The 17,241-nt window shown below is 38.8% G+C and overlaps 1 non-coding gene across 1 annotated transcript; it reads right to left on the reverse strand.

Annotated features, from left to right (window-relative positions):
- Positions 1 to 6,603: 6,603 nt before the first annotated feature.
- On the reverse strand, positions 6,604 to 6,707 carry LOC148545698 (small nucleolar RNA R71). The gene has a single exon (XR_015901819.1). It is a non-coding gene; the product is annotated as a small nucleolar RNA R71 (small nucleolar RNA).
- Positions 6,708 to 17,241: the final 10,534 nt, after the last annotated feature.

Genomic DNA, 17,241 nt, shown 5'->3' on the forward strand with positions numbered 1-17,241 from the left:
CCCCCTTCTCTAAGCCTACCACAACCTTCAATTGGTATCAGGAGCTAAGGTCTCAAGAATCAAGCTTAACCGCTTGGAGCAAAGATCCAATGGCGAACAATCTGGGCACAACCACAATTGCCTACACCCTCACTGAAGGCCAGTCAAACAACCGGCCACCTTTCTTTAACGGAAAGAACTATTCCTACTGGAAAGAAAGGATAAGGATCTTCATCCAATCCATTGACTACAACTTATGGAAGATCGTTGTGAGTGGCCCCAAGATCCCAACAAAAACAAGTGCTGATGGAGTGGTGACTCCGAAAGAAGAAGCTGAATAGAATGAAGATGACAAGAAGAAGATAGAGCTGAACGCTAAAGCAATCAACCTTCTTCACTGTGCTATCAGCTTTGAAGAGTACCGGAAGGTGTCTAGATGCAAGACAGCCAAAGAAATCTGGGAAAAACTCCAGGTTACACACGAAGGCACTAAACAAGTCAAAGAAACGAGGATTGATATGCTGCAAAAAGAGTATGAGATGTTTAGCATGAATGATGGAGAAAGCATTGATGAAGCATTTGAGAGATTCTCAATCATAATCAACAACCTTGATGCTATGGGTACAAACTATGCAGAACAAATCTTGGTGAGAAAACTCCTTAGAAGCCTCACAAAAGAGTGGGAAAACACTACCACTGTCCTAACCGAGAGTAACAACATAAGTCCCATAACCTATGATGAGCTGAGAGGAAAACTCCTTGCCTATGAAGCCACACACACAAACACAGACTCAAAGAAAAAGGGAATAGCCCTCAAGTAACAAATAGAACCAAAAGAGAGTGAGTCTAGTGATGGTATTTCAGATGACGAACTTTTGTTTTTTGCTAGGAGATTTAGAAGGATGATGAAAAGCAAGGGCAAATACAAGGGTTCAAGTTCAAAGGAGCAAAAGATGGACTTGAGCAAGGTGACATGCCATCATTGCAAGGAGGCTGGACACTTCAAATCAAACTGTCCAAAACTCAAAAAGGAGGACAAAGGCAAGAGGGAAAGGAAGAGAGAACTCATGGCAGCTTGGGAGGATCTTGAGAATGACTCAAATGAAGAAGAAGAATCTGAAGGAGATGACAAAGATTGCTTCATGGCTGGAAACAACAATCTTGATGAGGTAAACTATTATGATTTGACCATTGAGGATTTGCATGTTATTATTGATGATCTCACTTTAAACACATCAAAACTGCTTGATAAATACAATAAATGCAGATCTGAAAGAGATGTGTTAAGAGCTGAAAATGAATTTTTAAAAGAAAAAGTGAAGGAAACTGAATGTGCTTTAGACATCATTGAAGAAAATAGATTTCTAAAATCTGAACTTGAAAAATTAAAAGGAAAGCACATTGTGGATCCTTCACATGAGTTAATTGCTGAAAATAAAAGATTAAATGATATGATTAAAAGGCTGAATGGTGACTTAGCAAAATTTGCTCAAGGTTCTAGTAACTTGACAAATTACTTGCAAGTCAAAGACCATTGTTTGAAAAATCTGGTTTAGGCTACATAGCCAAGGAAGATGCATTTTCTAATATTTCCTCTATAAAGTTTGTGGCTTCTTCATCAAATACCAAAATCATACCAAACAAATCTGGTATTGAAAATGCTCCAATACTTGAAGAAAAATTTGATGAAGTATACACAAGTGAAACTGACCCTTCACCAAAAACTGAACCGAGTTCAAACCGGCCAGGTTTGGGTTATGTTTCGAAAAATGAGACTGTTTTCAAGAAACCACCATTTTACAACAAAACCTCATATTCGAAAGGTAAAAATGTTCAAAAAAATTCAGGTGAAAATGCTTTTGCAAAGAGGAATAACTTTAATAAAAATCAGTTTGTTAAAAGAAATGCATCTCCTCCAAGAACCAGAAAATTTCAAAGCTTTAATCATTTCAAGCAATATAACTCACATCAGTTTCAGAAACACACACCAGAAAATCATTGTGTTAATTGCAAGAAATTTGGTCACTCATATGCACAATGCTTCATTGAAAAGAGAGTTGTAGGAAACAAAGTCTACAATGTTGTTTGTGATTTCAATGCACTTGGGCAACCAAGATGGATTAACTTCAAAGGATCCAAATTAATTTGGATACCTAAGGCTACTTGAAACTCATCATGCAGATTTGCCTAGCATCCAAGAACAAAAAGGACATGTAGTACATGGATAGTGGATATTCAAGGCACATGACTGGAAGGTCAACCTACTTCATCAAACTAAATAAGTATGATGGAGGTTTTGTGACCTTTGGAGATGATGGTAAAGGTAAAATCATTGCTGTTAGAAAAGTAGGTAATGAGCAATCTACTTTCATTGATGATGTGCTTTTGGTTTGTGGTTTAAAGCACAATCTTTTGAGTATAAGTCAGCTGTGCGATTTAGGATATTTAGTTGTTTTCAAAAAGCTTGAATGCTGTGTTGTTAATGAAAAAACAAATGAAGTGATGTTTGTTGCCAAGCGTTTCAATAATATGTATGGACTTACTCTTGATGAACTAAAGAATCAAAATGTAGCTTGTCTTCACTCTAAAGAATCTGAAAAGTGGTTATGGCACAAGAGATTGGGCCATGCAAGTATGTTTCAAATAAACAAACTTGTAAAGAAAGAATTAGTAAGAGGTCTTCCTTTGATAAAATTTGACAAAGACATCACTTGTGATGCTTGCCAAATGGGAAAGCAAACAAAAAGTTCTTTTAAACCAAAGGAAGACATCTCTACTAAAAGACCACTTGAGTTGCTACATATTGATTTATTTGCTCCAACAAGAACTCAAAGCCTAGGTGGTAAACATTATGGTTTAGTAATTGTGGATGACTACACTAGGTTTGGTTGGGTTTTATTTCTCGCACACAAAAATGAAGCCTTTTCGGCCTTTGAACCTTTTTGTAAGAAAATTCAAAATGAAAAGGATTTGAAAATCTCTTCTATAAGAAGCGATCATGGAACTGAATTTGAAAATAATTTGTTTGAATCCTTTTGTGAGGAATTTGGAATATCTCACAACTTCTCTTGTCCAAGAACACCACAACAAAATGGTGTTGTGGAAAGAAGAAATAAAAGCATACAAGAGATGACAAGAGCCATGCTTTGTGAGAGTAATGTTCCAAAATTCCTTTGGGCTGAAGCGGTTAACACAGCTTGCCACATTTTAAATAGAACAATCATAAGGAAATTTTTGAACAAAACCCCTTATGAACTTTGGAAAGGCTACCCACCAAACTTAGATTACTTGCACATCTTTGGATGCAAATGTTTTGTTTTAAATAACAAAGAAAATTTGGAAAAATTTGATCCAAAGGCTTATGAGTGTTTGTTTGTAGGATATTCCACAACTAGTAAAGTGATGCCAAGGCATCATAGGCTAGTTTCACTAGCATTTTTCTGTTAGTTTTAGTTGTTTTATGCATTTTCTTGAGCTTAAAGTAACCAAAAATGGTTAAATGAAGAACAAAGTAATGAACCATCCAAACAATATGATTTTGATGCAAAATCCATGAGTTTTAGTTATATTACTTAAATGCTATGAATGGAAGATTTCTCATGAAATTTTGCAAGACTTTGATGCAATTGTTTGGATGATTTCAGGGAAGAAGAGGCTAAGCAAGGAAGCAACAAAATCAATAAAGGAAGCTTGAATATCACATGTGGAGTTTAAGTTCCAGTTTAAGCCTAAACTGGAGCTTAAACGCCAAAATCATGAAGGATAAGAAATGCTGGGATTGAAGTTTAACCTCCAGTTTGACCTCAAACTGGAGGTTAAACGCCAGAATGAAAAGCCTCACTTAAGGAGCATTCCACGTTTAACCTCCAGTTTGACCTCAAACTGGAGGTTAAACGCCAGAATGAGTATGCCACCCAGGGAGGAGTTCCACGTTTAACCTCCAGTTTGACCTCAAACTGGAGGTTAAACGCCAGAACCAGGAAGAGTACCAGGGAGCTTAAACGTGTTCGACAGCTTTTCTACTCCAGGGTTGCTCTCTCCATTTCCACGTTTAACCTCCAGTTTGACCTCAAACTGGAGGTTAAACGTGTTCGACACCTCCAGGGCCACCATTCTAAGCTTCCACGTTTAACCTCCAGTTTGACCTCAAACTGGAGGTTAAACGTGTTCGACCTCCAGTATGCCTCCACCCTTTTCCACGTTTAACCTCCAGTTTAACCTCAAACTGGAGGTTAAACGTGTTCGACCTCCAGGGCTGCCTTTCCTATCTCCACGTTTAAGCTTCAGTTTAACCTTAAACTGAAGCTTAAACGTGTTCGACTACATGACTCTCCAGGGCTACCTTCTTCCATTTCCACGTTTAAGCTTCAGTTTAACCTTAACTGAAGCTTAAACGTGCTTCTACAAAAGGCCTCACTGGAAGTGTCTGGCGTTTAAGCTGCAGTTTAAGCTTAAACTACAACTTAAACGCCACTCTTGGAAAAGGTTTCTGGGCCAAAAATATTGTGATTTAAGTTAGTCTTTGAGCACAAATATTAACTTAAACTTACTTTGGTATGAAACCCAATTGAATATCATGGTTTATGGGATTGGGCCTGAAGGATTGATGAGTTTGAAATCTCAATTTATTGAGTCATGTGTCATTATTTGATTATCACTAAGTTGGCTCAATAAATGTTACAGGATTTGGATCAACAACCTCATCAAGGTTATGGATCATAAACCCAAGGCAAAAGGAAAGCAAGGAGAGGCCTCAAAGCCCAAGAAGCACAACTGAAGCTCAATATAGAAAGTGTATAAATAGGATAGAAGTTAAGTTAGAGAGGACTTTTTACTTTCACTTTTAGCTAGTTTTCCTTTTCTTTGTAATTGAATTCAGAGCTATGATTCACTAAACCCCCTTTCATTGGGTTAGGGAGCTCTATTGTAATTCAATGAATCAATAATAGTTTATCTTCTTCTTCAATCTTTTCTCTTGAATTTTGTTAGAAAGCTTCTCGATCTAATTCCATTGAGTAGTTGTCTTGGGAAAGAAACTACTCATACTTGGAATCCTTCGGAGCCTTGGGAAAGGAATGGAGGATTCATGCTAGAGAAACTTTCTCACAGTGGATTGGATTGGGGTTTGGATGGATATTGTGACATGTAATCCTACCAAATTGTGGTTCATGAAATTGTGTGGTATAATCAGTGATCAAGCATCATCTCTTCTTATGAACATTTAAACCAAGGGATTGGGAATTTGTTTGTTTTTAGAGAGCATTGGTGAGCCAAGGAATTGGGATCCAATCATATAAGATTGCCAAGCAAAATTCAATGAACGCATTGGTTGAGGAAGAGATAAACATGTTTTGATTCGGAGATCTCAATATCTCCTATAACCCAATGAATTCCCCAATTCTGATTTCCACTTTCTCTTTACGTTCTGCTACTCAATTCATGCAATCACCCCCATTCCCTTTTAATTTCAGCAATTTAGTTTCTGCTCTTTAATTCATGCAATTTAAGATTCCGCCATTTCAATTTCTTGTCATTTACTTTTCCCGCCACTTTTACATTCCGCAATACTCATCTCAATCTTGATTCCGCTCAACTAGAACACACTTCTAATCCGAATTGCTCACTCAACCAATCCTTGTGGGATTCGACCTCACTCTATTGTGAGTTTTTACTTGACGATAACCGGTGCACTTGCCGGAAGGAATTTTGCCGATCGTGCAATTTCCTAAATCGTAGCATAACTAGTTTATGTGCATCAAGTTTATGGCGCCGTTGCCGGGGATTGGTTTTCGATTGACAATTCTCAAATTGGAAGCTAACTAGATTGAGCAATTTTCTCTTGCTTTGTTAATTCTGTTCAAGATACTGTTGAATTTTAATTTCTGCACTTGGTTACATGCTTTCCTTCTTTATGCCTTTAAATTCATGCAACTAACTCACTGACTCACTAACTGTTTGAATTAATTCCTCAATTGAGCTAACCATACTCTTCCATTAACCAAGAGTATTTCACTTGTTGTGTTTGAGCTGTGTTCTTGTATGACAGGTAGGAGAGGAGAGACATCAACTCCTCCATATACCGAACCAGAGAGGACCCTTCATAGACTTAGAAGGGAAGCAAGAGGGAAGAAAGTAGTGGGAGAAGAGGAATCTGAAGGAGAATCTGAGGACAATTTTGAGGAAGCTTTAGATCTCAACATGGATAGAGAAGCTCACAACCATGAGAGAGCTGATGGAAACGATGCCATCCCTGAGAGGAGGGTTCTTAGTTCATACATAAACCCAACCTCTGGGAATTGTGGTAGTAGCATCCAGAAACCACCCATTCAGGCCAACAATTTTGAGCTCAAGCCACAGCTAATATCACTTGTGGAAAATCATTGTTCCTTTGGAGGAAGTGCTAATGAAGACCCAAACCAACATCTCACAAAATTCCTGAGAATTTGTGACACTGTGAAGTCCAATGGAGTCCAGGAAGATGCCTATAAACTGCTTTTGTTCCCATTTTCACTTAGGGACAAAGCAGCTAAGTGGCTGGAATCATTCCCAAGGGGGAGTCTAACAACATGGGATGAGGTGGAAAGCAAGTTTCTGGCACGTTTCTACCCTCCACAAAAGGTCAATAGGCTTCGATCTGAGGTTCAGACTTTTAGACAACAAGATGGTGAAACTCTCTACGAGGCATGGGAGAGATTCAAGGACTTGACAAGGAAATGCCCACCAAACATGTTCCATGATTGGGTGCAACTGCACATCTTCTATGATGGGCTCTCTTATGAATCAAGGAAGGCTGTAGACCATTCATCAGGAGGTTCATTGAACAGGAAAAAGACTGTGGAAGAAGCCATTGAAGTGATCGAGACAGTGGCTGAGAATGAGTACTACTATGCATCAGAAAGGCACAACACTAAGGGAGTCATGGAGCTGAACCATGTTGATACAATTCTAGCCCAAAACAAGGTGTTTGCCAAGCAACTAGCAGAGCTTACCAGGCAAATAGAAACAAAGCAAGTGGCTGCAATACACACACAAGATCAAGAGGAAGTAGGCATTGAAGGAGGTGATTGGGATGAGGCTAACTATGTGGGAAACCAACAAAGGCAATCATATAATCCACATTCCAACACTTACAACCCAGGCTGGAGAAACCACCCAAACTTTGGGTGGGGAAACCAACAAACCCAACCACAAAACCACAAACCTTACAACCACAACCAACATAACAATTCCACATACCAAAACTCCAACCAAAGATCATACCAAGCCACACAAAACACTTACCCCCAACCATCATATCATGGCCAAAATAATCAACATACCCAACCTAATCCGAACCAACAATTTCAAGATCAATTAAACCGGATAGAAGGAATGCTTGCAACCATGAGCCAAGACATAATTGAATTGAAAGCTTTTAAGGAAGAAGTAAATTCTAACTTGCAAAACCAAGGAGCTGCCATCCAGAAGCTAGAAAATCAAATTTTGTATTTGACTAAGCAAGCCCCTGGGACAAGCGGTTCTCATGCTGCCAAGGCTATTGCAAGGGAGGAATGTAAGGCCATAACCCTCAGAAGTGGAAAGAATCTAAAGGAGATTTCAAGGGAAACCACAGAGGATGAAGCAAAGGAAAATGTGAAAGACAAAGAACAAGGACAATCTGTTACACCGTTTGCAACAAAAGAAAAAGAAAAAGAGGTCTTGAAGCCTTACACACCTAAAGCACCTTATCCTCAACGTTTGATGAAAAGTGAAAAGGATGGCCAATTCTCCAGGTTCTTGGAGATTTTCAAGAAGCTTCAAATCAACATTCCCTTTGCTGAGGCAATAGAGCAAATGCCACTCTATGCAAAATTCTTAAAAGAATTAATGACCAAGAAGAGAAGCTGGAGAAATGAGGAAACTGTGTTGTTAACTGAAGAATGCAGTGCTATCATTCAGCACAAATTGCCTCAGAAATTGAAGGACCCAGGCAGTTTCCAAATCCCCTGCATTATAGGAGAAGTCATGGTGGAGAAGGCCTTGTGTGATTTAGGGGCCAGCATCAATTTGATGTCGCTAACAATGATGAGAAGAATGAAGATTGAGGAAGCCAAACCAACAAGAATGGCCCTCCAATTGGCAGATCGAACTTTTAAATTCCATCATGGGATAGTTGAGGATTTGTTGGTGAAAGTGGGAGAATTTATATTTCCTGCTGATTTTGTGGTGTTAGATATGGAGGAAGAAGCCAAAGCTTCAATAATTCTGGGAAGATCCTTCCTAGCTACTGCTGGAGCCATCATAGATGTACAAAAGGGTGAACTCACTCTTAGACTACATGATGAGAAATTGGTGTTTAATGTATTCAAGGCAATGAGCTATCCATCAGAATCACTAAGGGAATGCATGAGGGTTGATGTAGTGGACATTGCAGTACAAGAAACTTTTGAGGAAACAATAAAGGAAGTGACAGAGGAGGAGTTCACCAAGGATATTGAAGTTAGTGATATCAAGGGTGCTGACACAACCATGCTAAGCAGGCCAGAGAAAGTGAAAGAAGAAAAGGAAGCACCAAAACCTGAGCTCAAAGCATTGCCCCCTAATCTCAAGTATGCATACTTGGGTAGTGATGAGAGTCACCCTGTTATCATTAGCTCGGCCTTGAGCCAAGAACAGGAAGAAGAATTGATCAAGGTGCTGCAAACTCATCAAGATGCCATTGGATGGACCCTAGCTGATTTGAAGGGGATAAGTTCATCCATATGCATGCATAAAATCTTGTTAGAAGAGGATGCTAGACCCTCCATTCAAGCTCAGAGAAGATTGAATCTCGTCATGAAAGAAGTGGTACAAAAGGAAGTCAGGAAGTTATGGCAGGCAGGGGTAATCTACCCCATTTCTGATAGCCCATGGGTTAGTCCCATCCATGTAGTTCCCAAGAAAGGTGGCATAACTGTGGTACCAAATGAGAAGAACGAACTCATACCCACAAGAACCGTCACTGGGTGGAGGATGTGCATAGACTACAGAAAGCTCAATGAAGCCACCAGAAAGGATCATTTCCCACTCCCATTCATGGATCAGATGCTTGAAAGGCTTGCCGGACATGCTTACTATTGCTTCTTAGATGGATATTCAGGATACAACCAAATAGTAGTTGATCCGAGTGATCAAGAGAAAACATCATTTGTTTGTCCATATGGAGTTTTTGCTTATAGACGCATGCCCTTTGGATTGTGCAATGCACCTGCCACTTTCCAAAGATGCATGCTGTCCATCTTTTCAGACATGATTGAAAAATTTATTGAGGTCTTCATGGACGATTTTTCTGTGTTTGGGGATTCTTTTCCCAGCTGCCTACACCACCTTGCCTTGGTGCTTAAGAGGTGCCAAGAGACTAACCTAGTATTAAACTGGGAAAAGTGTCATTTCATGGTCACAGAAGGAATAGTCCTTGGCCACAAAATCTCTAATAGAGGCATGGAGGTGGACAGAGCTAAGGTGGAAATCATTGAAAAACTACCTCCACCAAGTAATGTCAAGGCAGTTAGGAGCTTTTTGGGACACGCTGGTTTTTACAGAAGGTTTATTAGAGACTTTTCTAAAATAGCCAAACCTTTGAGTAACTTGCTTGTCTCTGATACACCCTTTGTATTTGATAAAAATTGCATGCTAGCCTATGAACTTTTGAAGCAAAAACTTTCCTCTGCACCTATCATTGCCCCACCTGATTGGAACTTACCTTTTGAACTGATGTGTGATGCATCAGACCTTGCTATTGGGGCAGTGTTAGGACAAAGGAAGGACAATTTGGTACATGTGATTTATTATGCCAGTAAAGTCTTGAATGCTAACCAAAGGAATTACACAACCACTGAAAAAGAACTCTTGGCAATAGTCTTTGCATTTGAAAAATTTAGATCTTATCTCATTGGATCTAAAGTCATTGTCTTCACTGATCATTCAGCTTTAAAATATTTACTTGCTAAACAAGAATCTAAACCGAGACTTATTAGATGGGTTCTTTTGTTGCAGGAATTTGACATTGAAATCAAAGACAAGAAGGGTGTAGAGAACAAGGTGGCAGATCATTTATCAAGGATACCATGTGAAGAAGGAAGCACACAAAGCACACATGTAAATGAGTGCTTTCCTGATGAACAACTCATGATAATTCACAAAGCACCCTGGTTTGCAGACATAGCAAACTTCAAGGCCACTGGGAGTTTACCTTTGGAATTTAACAAACATCAAAGGAAGAAATTGGTAAATGATGCCAAATACTTCATCTGGGACGAACCATACTTGTTCAAAAAATGTTCCGATGGCATACTCAGAAGATGCATATCCGAGGAAGAAGGAAGGGAAGTTTTATGGGACTGCCATGGCTCCACTTATGGAGGGCACTTTGCAGGAGAAAGAACAGCAGCTAAGGTGTTGCAGTGTGGTTTTTATTGGCCTACTATCTTCAAAGATGCAAAAGAATTAGTGAAGCACTGCCATGAATGCCAGAAAGCTGGGAACCTGCCAAGAAGAAATGAAATGCCACAACAATTCATTCTGGAACTTGAATTGTTTGATGTATGGGGGATAGATTTCATGGGACCCTTTCCCTCCTCATACTCAAATAATTACATTCTTGTGGCAGTAGACTATGTCTCTAAATGGGTTGAAGCAATAGCAACTCCAACCAATGATAATAAGGTAGTCATGAACTTCCTCAGAAAACACATTTTTTGCCGTTTTGGGGTTCCAAGAGCAATCATCAGTGATGGAGGAAGCCACTTTTGCAACAAACCATTAGAGGCATTGCTCCTAAAATATGGAGTCAAACACAGGGTAGCCACACCATACCATCCACAGACAAGTGGGCAAGCCGAAATATCTAACAGAGAACTCAAAAGAATCCTGGAAAAAACTGTGGGAACCTCAAGAAAGGACTGGTCGATTAAGCTAGATGATGCTCTTTGGGCATATAGGACAGCTTTCAAAACACCAATTGGAATGTCTCCTTACCAACTAGTATATGGAAAAGCTTGCCATCTGCCACTGGAGTTGGAGCACAAGGCATACTGGGCCTTGAAACTTCTGAACTTGGACAACAAAGCCGCTGGAGAAAGAAGGATGTTGCAAATTCAAGAGTTGGAAGAATTCAGAGCGGAAGCTTATGAGAATGCCAAAATTTACAAAGAAAGAGCAAAGAAGAAGCATGACAGCAACATAGCCCCAAGGAAATTTGAAGAAGGGCAAAAAGTATTGCTCTACAATTCTAGGCTGAAGCTATTTCCAGGGAAGCTAAAATCAAGGTGGTCTGGACCATTCCTTGTCACCAAGGTCTCCAATTATGGACAAGTAGAAATCATGGAAGAAAAGTCACAACGAACCTTCATTGTTAACGGTCAAAGACTCAAACATTACTTGGGAGATGTGGAGGAGAAGGACAAAGTTAAATATCACCTCAACTGAGGAAGCTGACCGTCAAGCTAATGACGTTAAAGAAGCGCTTGTTGGGAGGCAACCCAACCTGAGGTAATACCTTGTTGCTGTTTCTTTTATTTGTTTCAATAAAAAGGGTAAAGTAGTTTCTGTGCATTGCAAAGAATTAAGTTTGGTGTTTCACACCAAACAATGAATTCATGGATCAATAAGTCAAAGGGGAATGTGTGAATCTAAGTTTGGTATTCCACCATAAAGATCAACTGAACACAACAACCTTTGAATTATATGAAAGGAACAACTATTCTAAGCAGTCACAGAAATGCTTAAAACCCTTAGTAGCAACATCATTCCAAGATAACTCAAGGATTCAAAGAACAGAGAGAAGTAAGTGGGAGACTAAGTTTGGTGTTCACACACCAATCTAAGAATCCGATACTTACCCACACATAGTTGAGCTAACCACTCAAGTGCTTGAGAAGCAAGCAACTTCATTACTCTTTGCAGGAAAGGAAACAAGAACCTTAAAGCATGAAGCAACATTTAGGAAGAAGAAGGAGAAATCAAATTGTTTCCTGACAACAAAGAGAAAACAAGGAATTTCACAAGGTGGTATTGTTCCTTGATAATTCTTTAAAAAGGGCAAACAAAAGCATGTGTGTTCTGGTTTAAACTGTAAATGTTGAATCTTTCTGGAATGTGTAGTTTTTTTAGTATGTCTGTTTGTTAATTGCTTTGAATAAAGTGAATGCCTAGATGTTTGGATATAACTTCACCTTCTTAAACAAGTGCGTGCCATGCTTGTTCTGTTTCCAAAAATAAAAGAAAAATTTTGAACAAAAGTAACTTGGCTAAATTAGTAACAAATCAAGTAGAATTAAGTGGTGGTATGCATGCTTGATTGTTTAGTCAGATCACTAAAATTAGAGCGTAGAATTATCATTTTTTATGTAGAAAGTGAAAATTGTCTATGGATCTTGATGAATAAATGTCTTTGGCCATAAAAAAAAAAAGAAAGAAAAAGAAAAAAGAAAAAGCCACGGAAAAAGGCAACCAAAAAGCAAAAAAAAAATTGAGAAAATAAGCTAGGTACCAATGGTTTGAACTTCTGAGACAAATGCCTGTGGTGTTTATGTATTAAGGATATGCTTGGATGAATAGGTTCTGAGGAGTGTTTCAACACTTGGTAACTTGGGTTAACTAACCCGGGATTATCAACCAAAAGTCCATTATCAAGAGCAACCTAAATACAAAACATTTAGTCACACAAAGAGGTGCTGGGCACCAATGTCTCAAGAAGAAATGTGAACTAAAATGCCTAAAGTGGATATGTGTAGTGCACTGATAAGAAAAAGAAAATGCCAAAGGCTTGTGCAACACATGACACTAAGCAAACAAGGAGCAAAAGAAGCTCTAAGAAAAAGAAAAGAAAAACAAAGAAAAGAAAAGTGCCAAAGACATAAGAATAACAAGAGGCCATAGCAATGTTTGATGGATGCAATGAAAAAGTGATAATCCTACCTGATAAGTATGAAAAAGTGATGCTGCAACTTTTTGCATAAAACCCTTCTGATGAACTTCAAATGCTTGCTAATATAGCCAATGTAATTGCTTTCTGTTTCATACTTTCTTCTCAAATAACTCAGGACTTGCTTAGGGACAAGCAAGTATTAAGTTTGGTGTTGTGATGCCAAGGCATCATAGGCTAGTTTCACTAGCATTTTTCTGTTAGTTTTAGTTGTTTTATGCATTTTCTTGAGCTTAAAGTAACCAAAAATGGTTAAATGAAGAACAAAGTAATGAACCATCCAAACAATATGATTTTGATGCAAAATCCATGAGTTTTAGTTATATTACTTAAATGCTATGAATGGAAGATTTCTCATGAAATTTTGCAAGACTTTGATGCAATTGTTTGGATGATTTCAGGGAAGAAGAGGCTAAGCAAGGAAGCAACAAAATCAATAAAGGAAGCTTGAATATCACATGTGGAGTTTAAGTTCCAGTTTAAGCCTAAACTGGAGCTTAAACGCCAAAATCATGAAGGATAAGAAATGCTGGGATTGAAGTTTAACCTCCAGTTTGACCTCAAACTGGAGGTTAAACGCCAGAATGAAAAGCCTCACTTAAGGAGCATTCCACGTTTAACCTCCAGTTTGACCTCAAACTGGAGGTTAAACGCCAGAATGAGTATGCCACCCAGGGAGGAGTTCCACGTTTAACCTCCAGTTTGACCTCAAACTGGAGGTTAAACGCCAGAACCAGGAAGAGTACCAGGGAGCTTAAACGTGTTCGACAGCTTTTCTACTCCAGGGTTGCTCTCTCCATTTCCACGTTTAACCTCCAGTTTGACCTCAAACTGGAGGTTAAACGTGTTCGACACCTCCAGGGCCACCATTCTAAGCTTCCACGTTTAACCTCCAGTTTGACCTCAAACTGGAGGTTAAACGTGTTCGACCTCCAGTATGCCTCCACCCTTTTCCACGTTTAACCTCCAGTTTAACCTCAAACTGGAGGTTAAACGTGTTCGACCTCCAGGGCTGCCTTTCCTATCTCCACGTTTAAGCTTCAGTTTAACCTTAAACTGAAGCTTAAACGTGTTCGACTACATGACTCTCCAGGGCTACCTTCTTCCATTTCCACGTTTAAGCTTCAGTTTAACCTTAACTGAAGCTTAAACGTGCTTCTACAAAAGGCCTCACTGGAAGTGTCTGGCGTTTAAGCTGCAGTTTAAGCTTAAACTACAACTTAAACGCCACTCTTGGAAAAGGTTTCTGGGCCAAAAATATTGTGATTTAAGTTAGTCTTTGAGCACAAATATTAACTTAAACTTACTTTGGTATGAAACCCAATTGAATATCATGGTTTATGGGATTGGGCCTGAAGGATTGATGAGTTTGAAATCTCAATTTATTGAGTCATGTGTCATTATTTGATTATCACTAAGTTGGCTCAATAAATGTTACAGGATTTGGATCAACAACCTCATCAAGGTTATGGATCATAAACCCAAGGCAAAAGGAAAGCAAGGAGAGGCCTCAAAGCCCAAGAAGCACAACTGAAGCTCAATATAGAAAGTGTATAAATAGGATAGAAGTTAAGTTAGAGAGGACTTTTTACTTTCACTTTTAGCTAGTTTTCCTTTTCTTTGTAATTGAATTCAGAGCTATGATTCACTAAACCCCCTTTCATTGGGTTAGGGAGCTCTATTGTAATTCAATGAATCAATAATAGTTTATCTTCTTCTTCAATCTTTTCTCTTGAATTTTGTTAGAAAGCTTCTCGATCTAATTCCATTGAGTAGTTGTCTTGGGAAAGAAACTACTCATACTTGGAATCCTTCGGAGCCTTGGGAAAGGAATGGAGGATTCATGCTAGAGAAACTTTCTCACAGTGGATTGGATTGGGGTTTGGATGGATATTGTGACATGTAATCCTACCAAATTGTGGTTCATGAAATTGTGTGGTATAATCAGTGATCAAGCATCATCTCTTCTTATGAACATTTAAACCAAGGGATTGGGAATTTGTTTGTTTTTAGAGAGCATTGGTGAGCCAAGGAATTGGGATCCAATCATATAAGATTGCCAAGCAAAATTCAATGAACGCATTGGTTGAGGAAGAGATAAACATGTTTTGATTCGGAGATCTCAATATCTCCTATAACCCAATGAATTCCCCAATTCTGATTTCCACTTTCTCTTTACGTTCTGCTACTCAATTCATGCAATCACCCCCATTCCCTTTTAATTTCAGCAATTTAGTTTCTGCTCTTTAATTCATGCAATTTAAGATTCCGCCATTTCAATTTCTTGTCATTTACTTTTCCCGCCACTTTTACATTCCGCAATACTCATCTCAATCTTGATTCCGCTCAACTAGAACACACTTCTAATCCGAATTGCTCACTCAACCAATCCTTGTGGGATTCGACCTCACTCTATTGTGAGTTTTTACTTGACGATAACCGGTGCACTTGCCGGAAGGAATTTTGCCGATCGTGCAATTTCCTAAATCGTAGCATAACTAGTTTATGTGCATCATAAAGCATATAGGGTTTATCATCAAGATGCTAGAATTATTGAGGAGTCCATACATGTTACATTTTGTGATACTAACTTGGTACAAAGCTTTATGGAAGAATGTGATGCAGGAAATCAAGCACAAAAGGAAGGTGAAGCTGCTCAAAATCAAGAAAAAGAGAGTTCTGGACAAGCTGAACCAGAAATTGCTAATGCTGAGAATTCAAGAGACAATTCCATTTTGTCTCATGAATCTGAAGGAAATCCTGCAGTCAGCAGCGTTCAGAATCCCTTGGTGAATGAATGTGCCTCCAAGTCCACCAGACCTCGTGAATGGAGATTCTTGAAGAATTATCCTGAGAAATTTGTCATTGGGGACGTCTCTCATGGAGTGCAAACAAGGTCTTCCACTAGAAAGGCAAATGAAGGATCAAACATTGCCCTTCTTTCACAAATAGAGCCTCAAAACGTCAAGGAAGCACTTAGTGACCCTTCTTGGGTTAAAGCTATGGAGGATGAGCTTCTTGAGTTTGGAAAGAACCAAGTATGGACTTTGGTTCCAAGGCCAAGTGGAAAGAAAGTGACCAGCACCAAGTGGATTTTTCGGAACAAGTTGGGAGAAGATGGTAGCATTGCAAGAAACAAGGCAAGGCTAGTGGCTCAAGGATATGACCAAGAAGAAGGAATAGACTTTGATGAATCCTTTGCCCCTGTTGCCCGACTGGAAGCCATAAGACTTCTCTTAGCTTATGCTGCATTTTGTGGTTTTAAATTATACCAAATGGATGTGAAATGTGCATTTTTGAATGGAGTGATAGATAGAGAAGTGTATGTGGAGCAGCCTCCTGGTTTTGAAAATAAAGAGCATTTTGATCATGTTTTCAAACTATCTAAAGCTCTCTATGGTTTAAGACAAGCTCCTAGAGCTTGGTATGAGAGACTTAGCTCTTTTCTTTTGAAAAATGGTTTTCAAAGAGGCACCACTGACACAACTCTATTCATCAAGAACTCTAATGATTCTTTTATTCTAGTCAAAATATATGTTGATGACATTATTTTTGGATCAGCAAATGAATCCCTTTGTTCTGAATTTGGAAAACTCATGACAAGTGAATTTGACATGAGTATGATGGGTGAACTTAATTTCTTCCTTGGGCTGCAAATTAAACAAACTGAAAAAGGTATTTTCATTCATCAAGAGAAGTATGCCAAGGAATTAGTTAAGAAATTTGGTATGGAAAATGCCAAACCCATGGGAACTCCTATGCATCCTAATTCTAAATTAGATAAGGGAGAAACTAAAAAAGATGTTGATGAGACTAGGTATAGAGGAATGATTGGCTCTCTTATGTACTTAACTTCCTCTAGACCCAATATTGTGCAAAGTGTTGGATTGTGTTCTAGGTTCCAATCCAAACCAAAAGAGTCACATCTTTCTGCAGTTAAAAGGATCATTAGATATGTTCATGGCACATCCAATTTTGGTCTTTGGTATCCTAAGATTGATGATTTTTCTGCAGTTGGTTATTGTGATGCAGATTTTGCTGGTGATAGAGTTGATAGAAGGAGCACTTCTGGTTTATGTTGCTTCCTTGGGAAGTCCTTAAATGTATGGTCAAGTAAGAAGCAACCAACGGTGGCCCTTTCCACTACAGAGGCTGAGTATATAGCTGCTTCTTCTTGTTGTTCTCAGCTTTTATGGTTAAAAACGCAGCTTGCTGATTACAAATTAAATGCTGAAAATATTCCCCTGCTGTGTGATAATATGAGTGCCATTAATATTTCTAAAAATCCAGTTTTGCACTCTAGGACTAAACATATTGAA

The sequence above is a fragment of the Arachis ipaensis genome, chromosome B9, assembly GCF_059453495.1.
Source record: "Arachis ipaensis isolate K30076 ecotype BB chromosome B9, ASM5945349v1, whole genome shotgun sequence".
Classification (NCBI taxonomy): domain Eukaryota; kingdom Viridiplantae; phylum Streptophyta; class Magnoliopsida; order Fabales; family Fabaceae; genus Arachis; species Arachis ipaensis.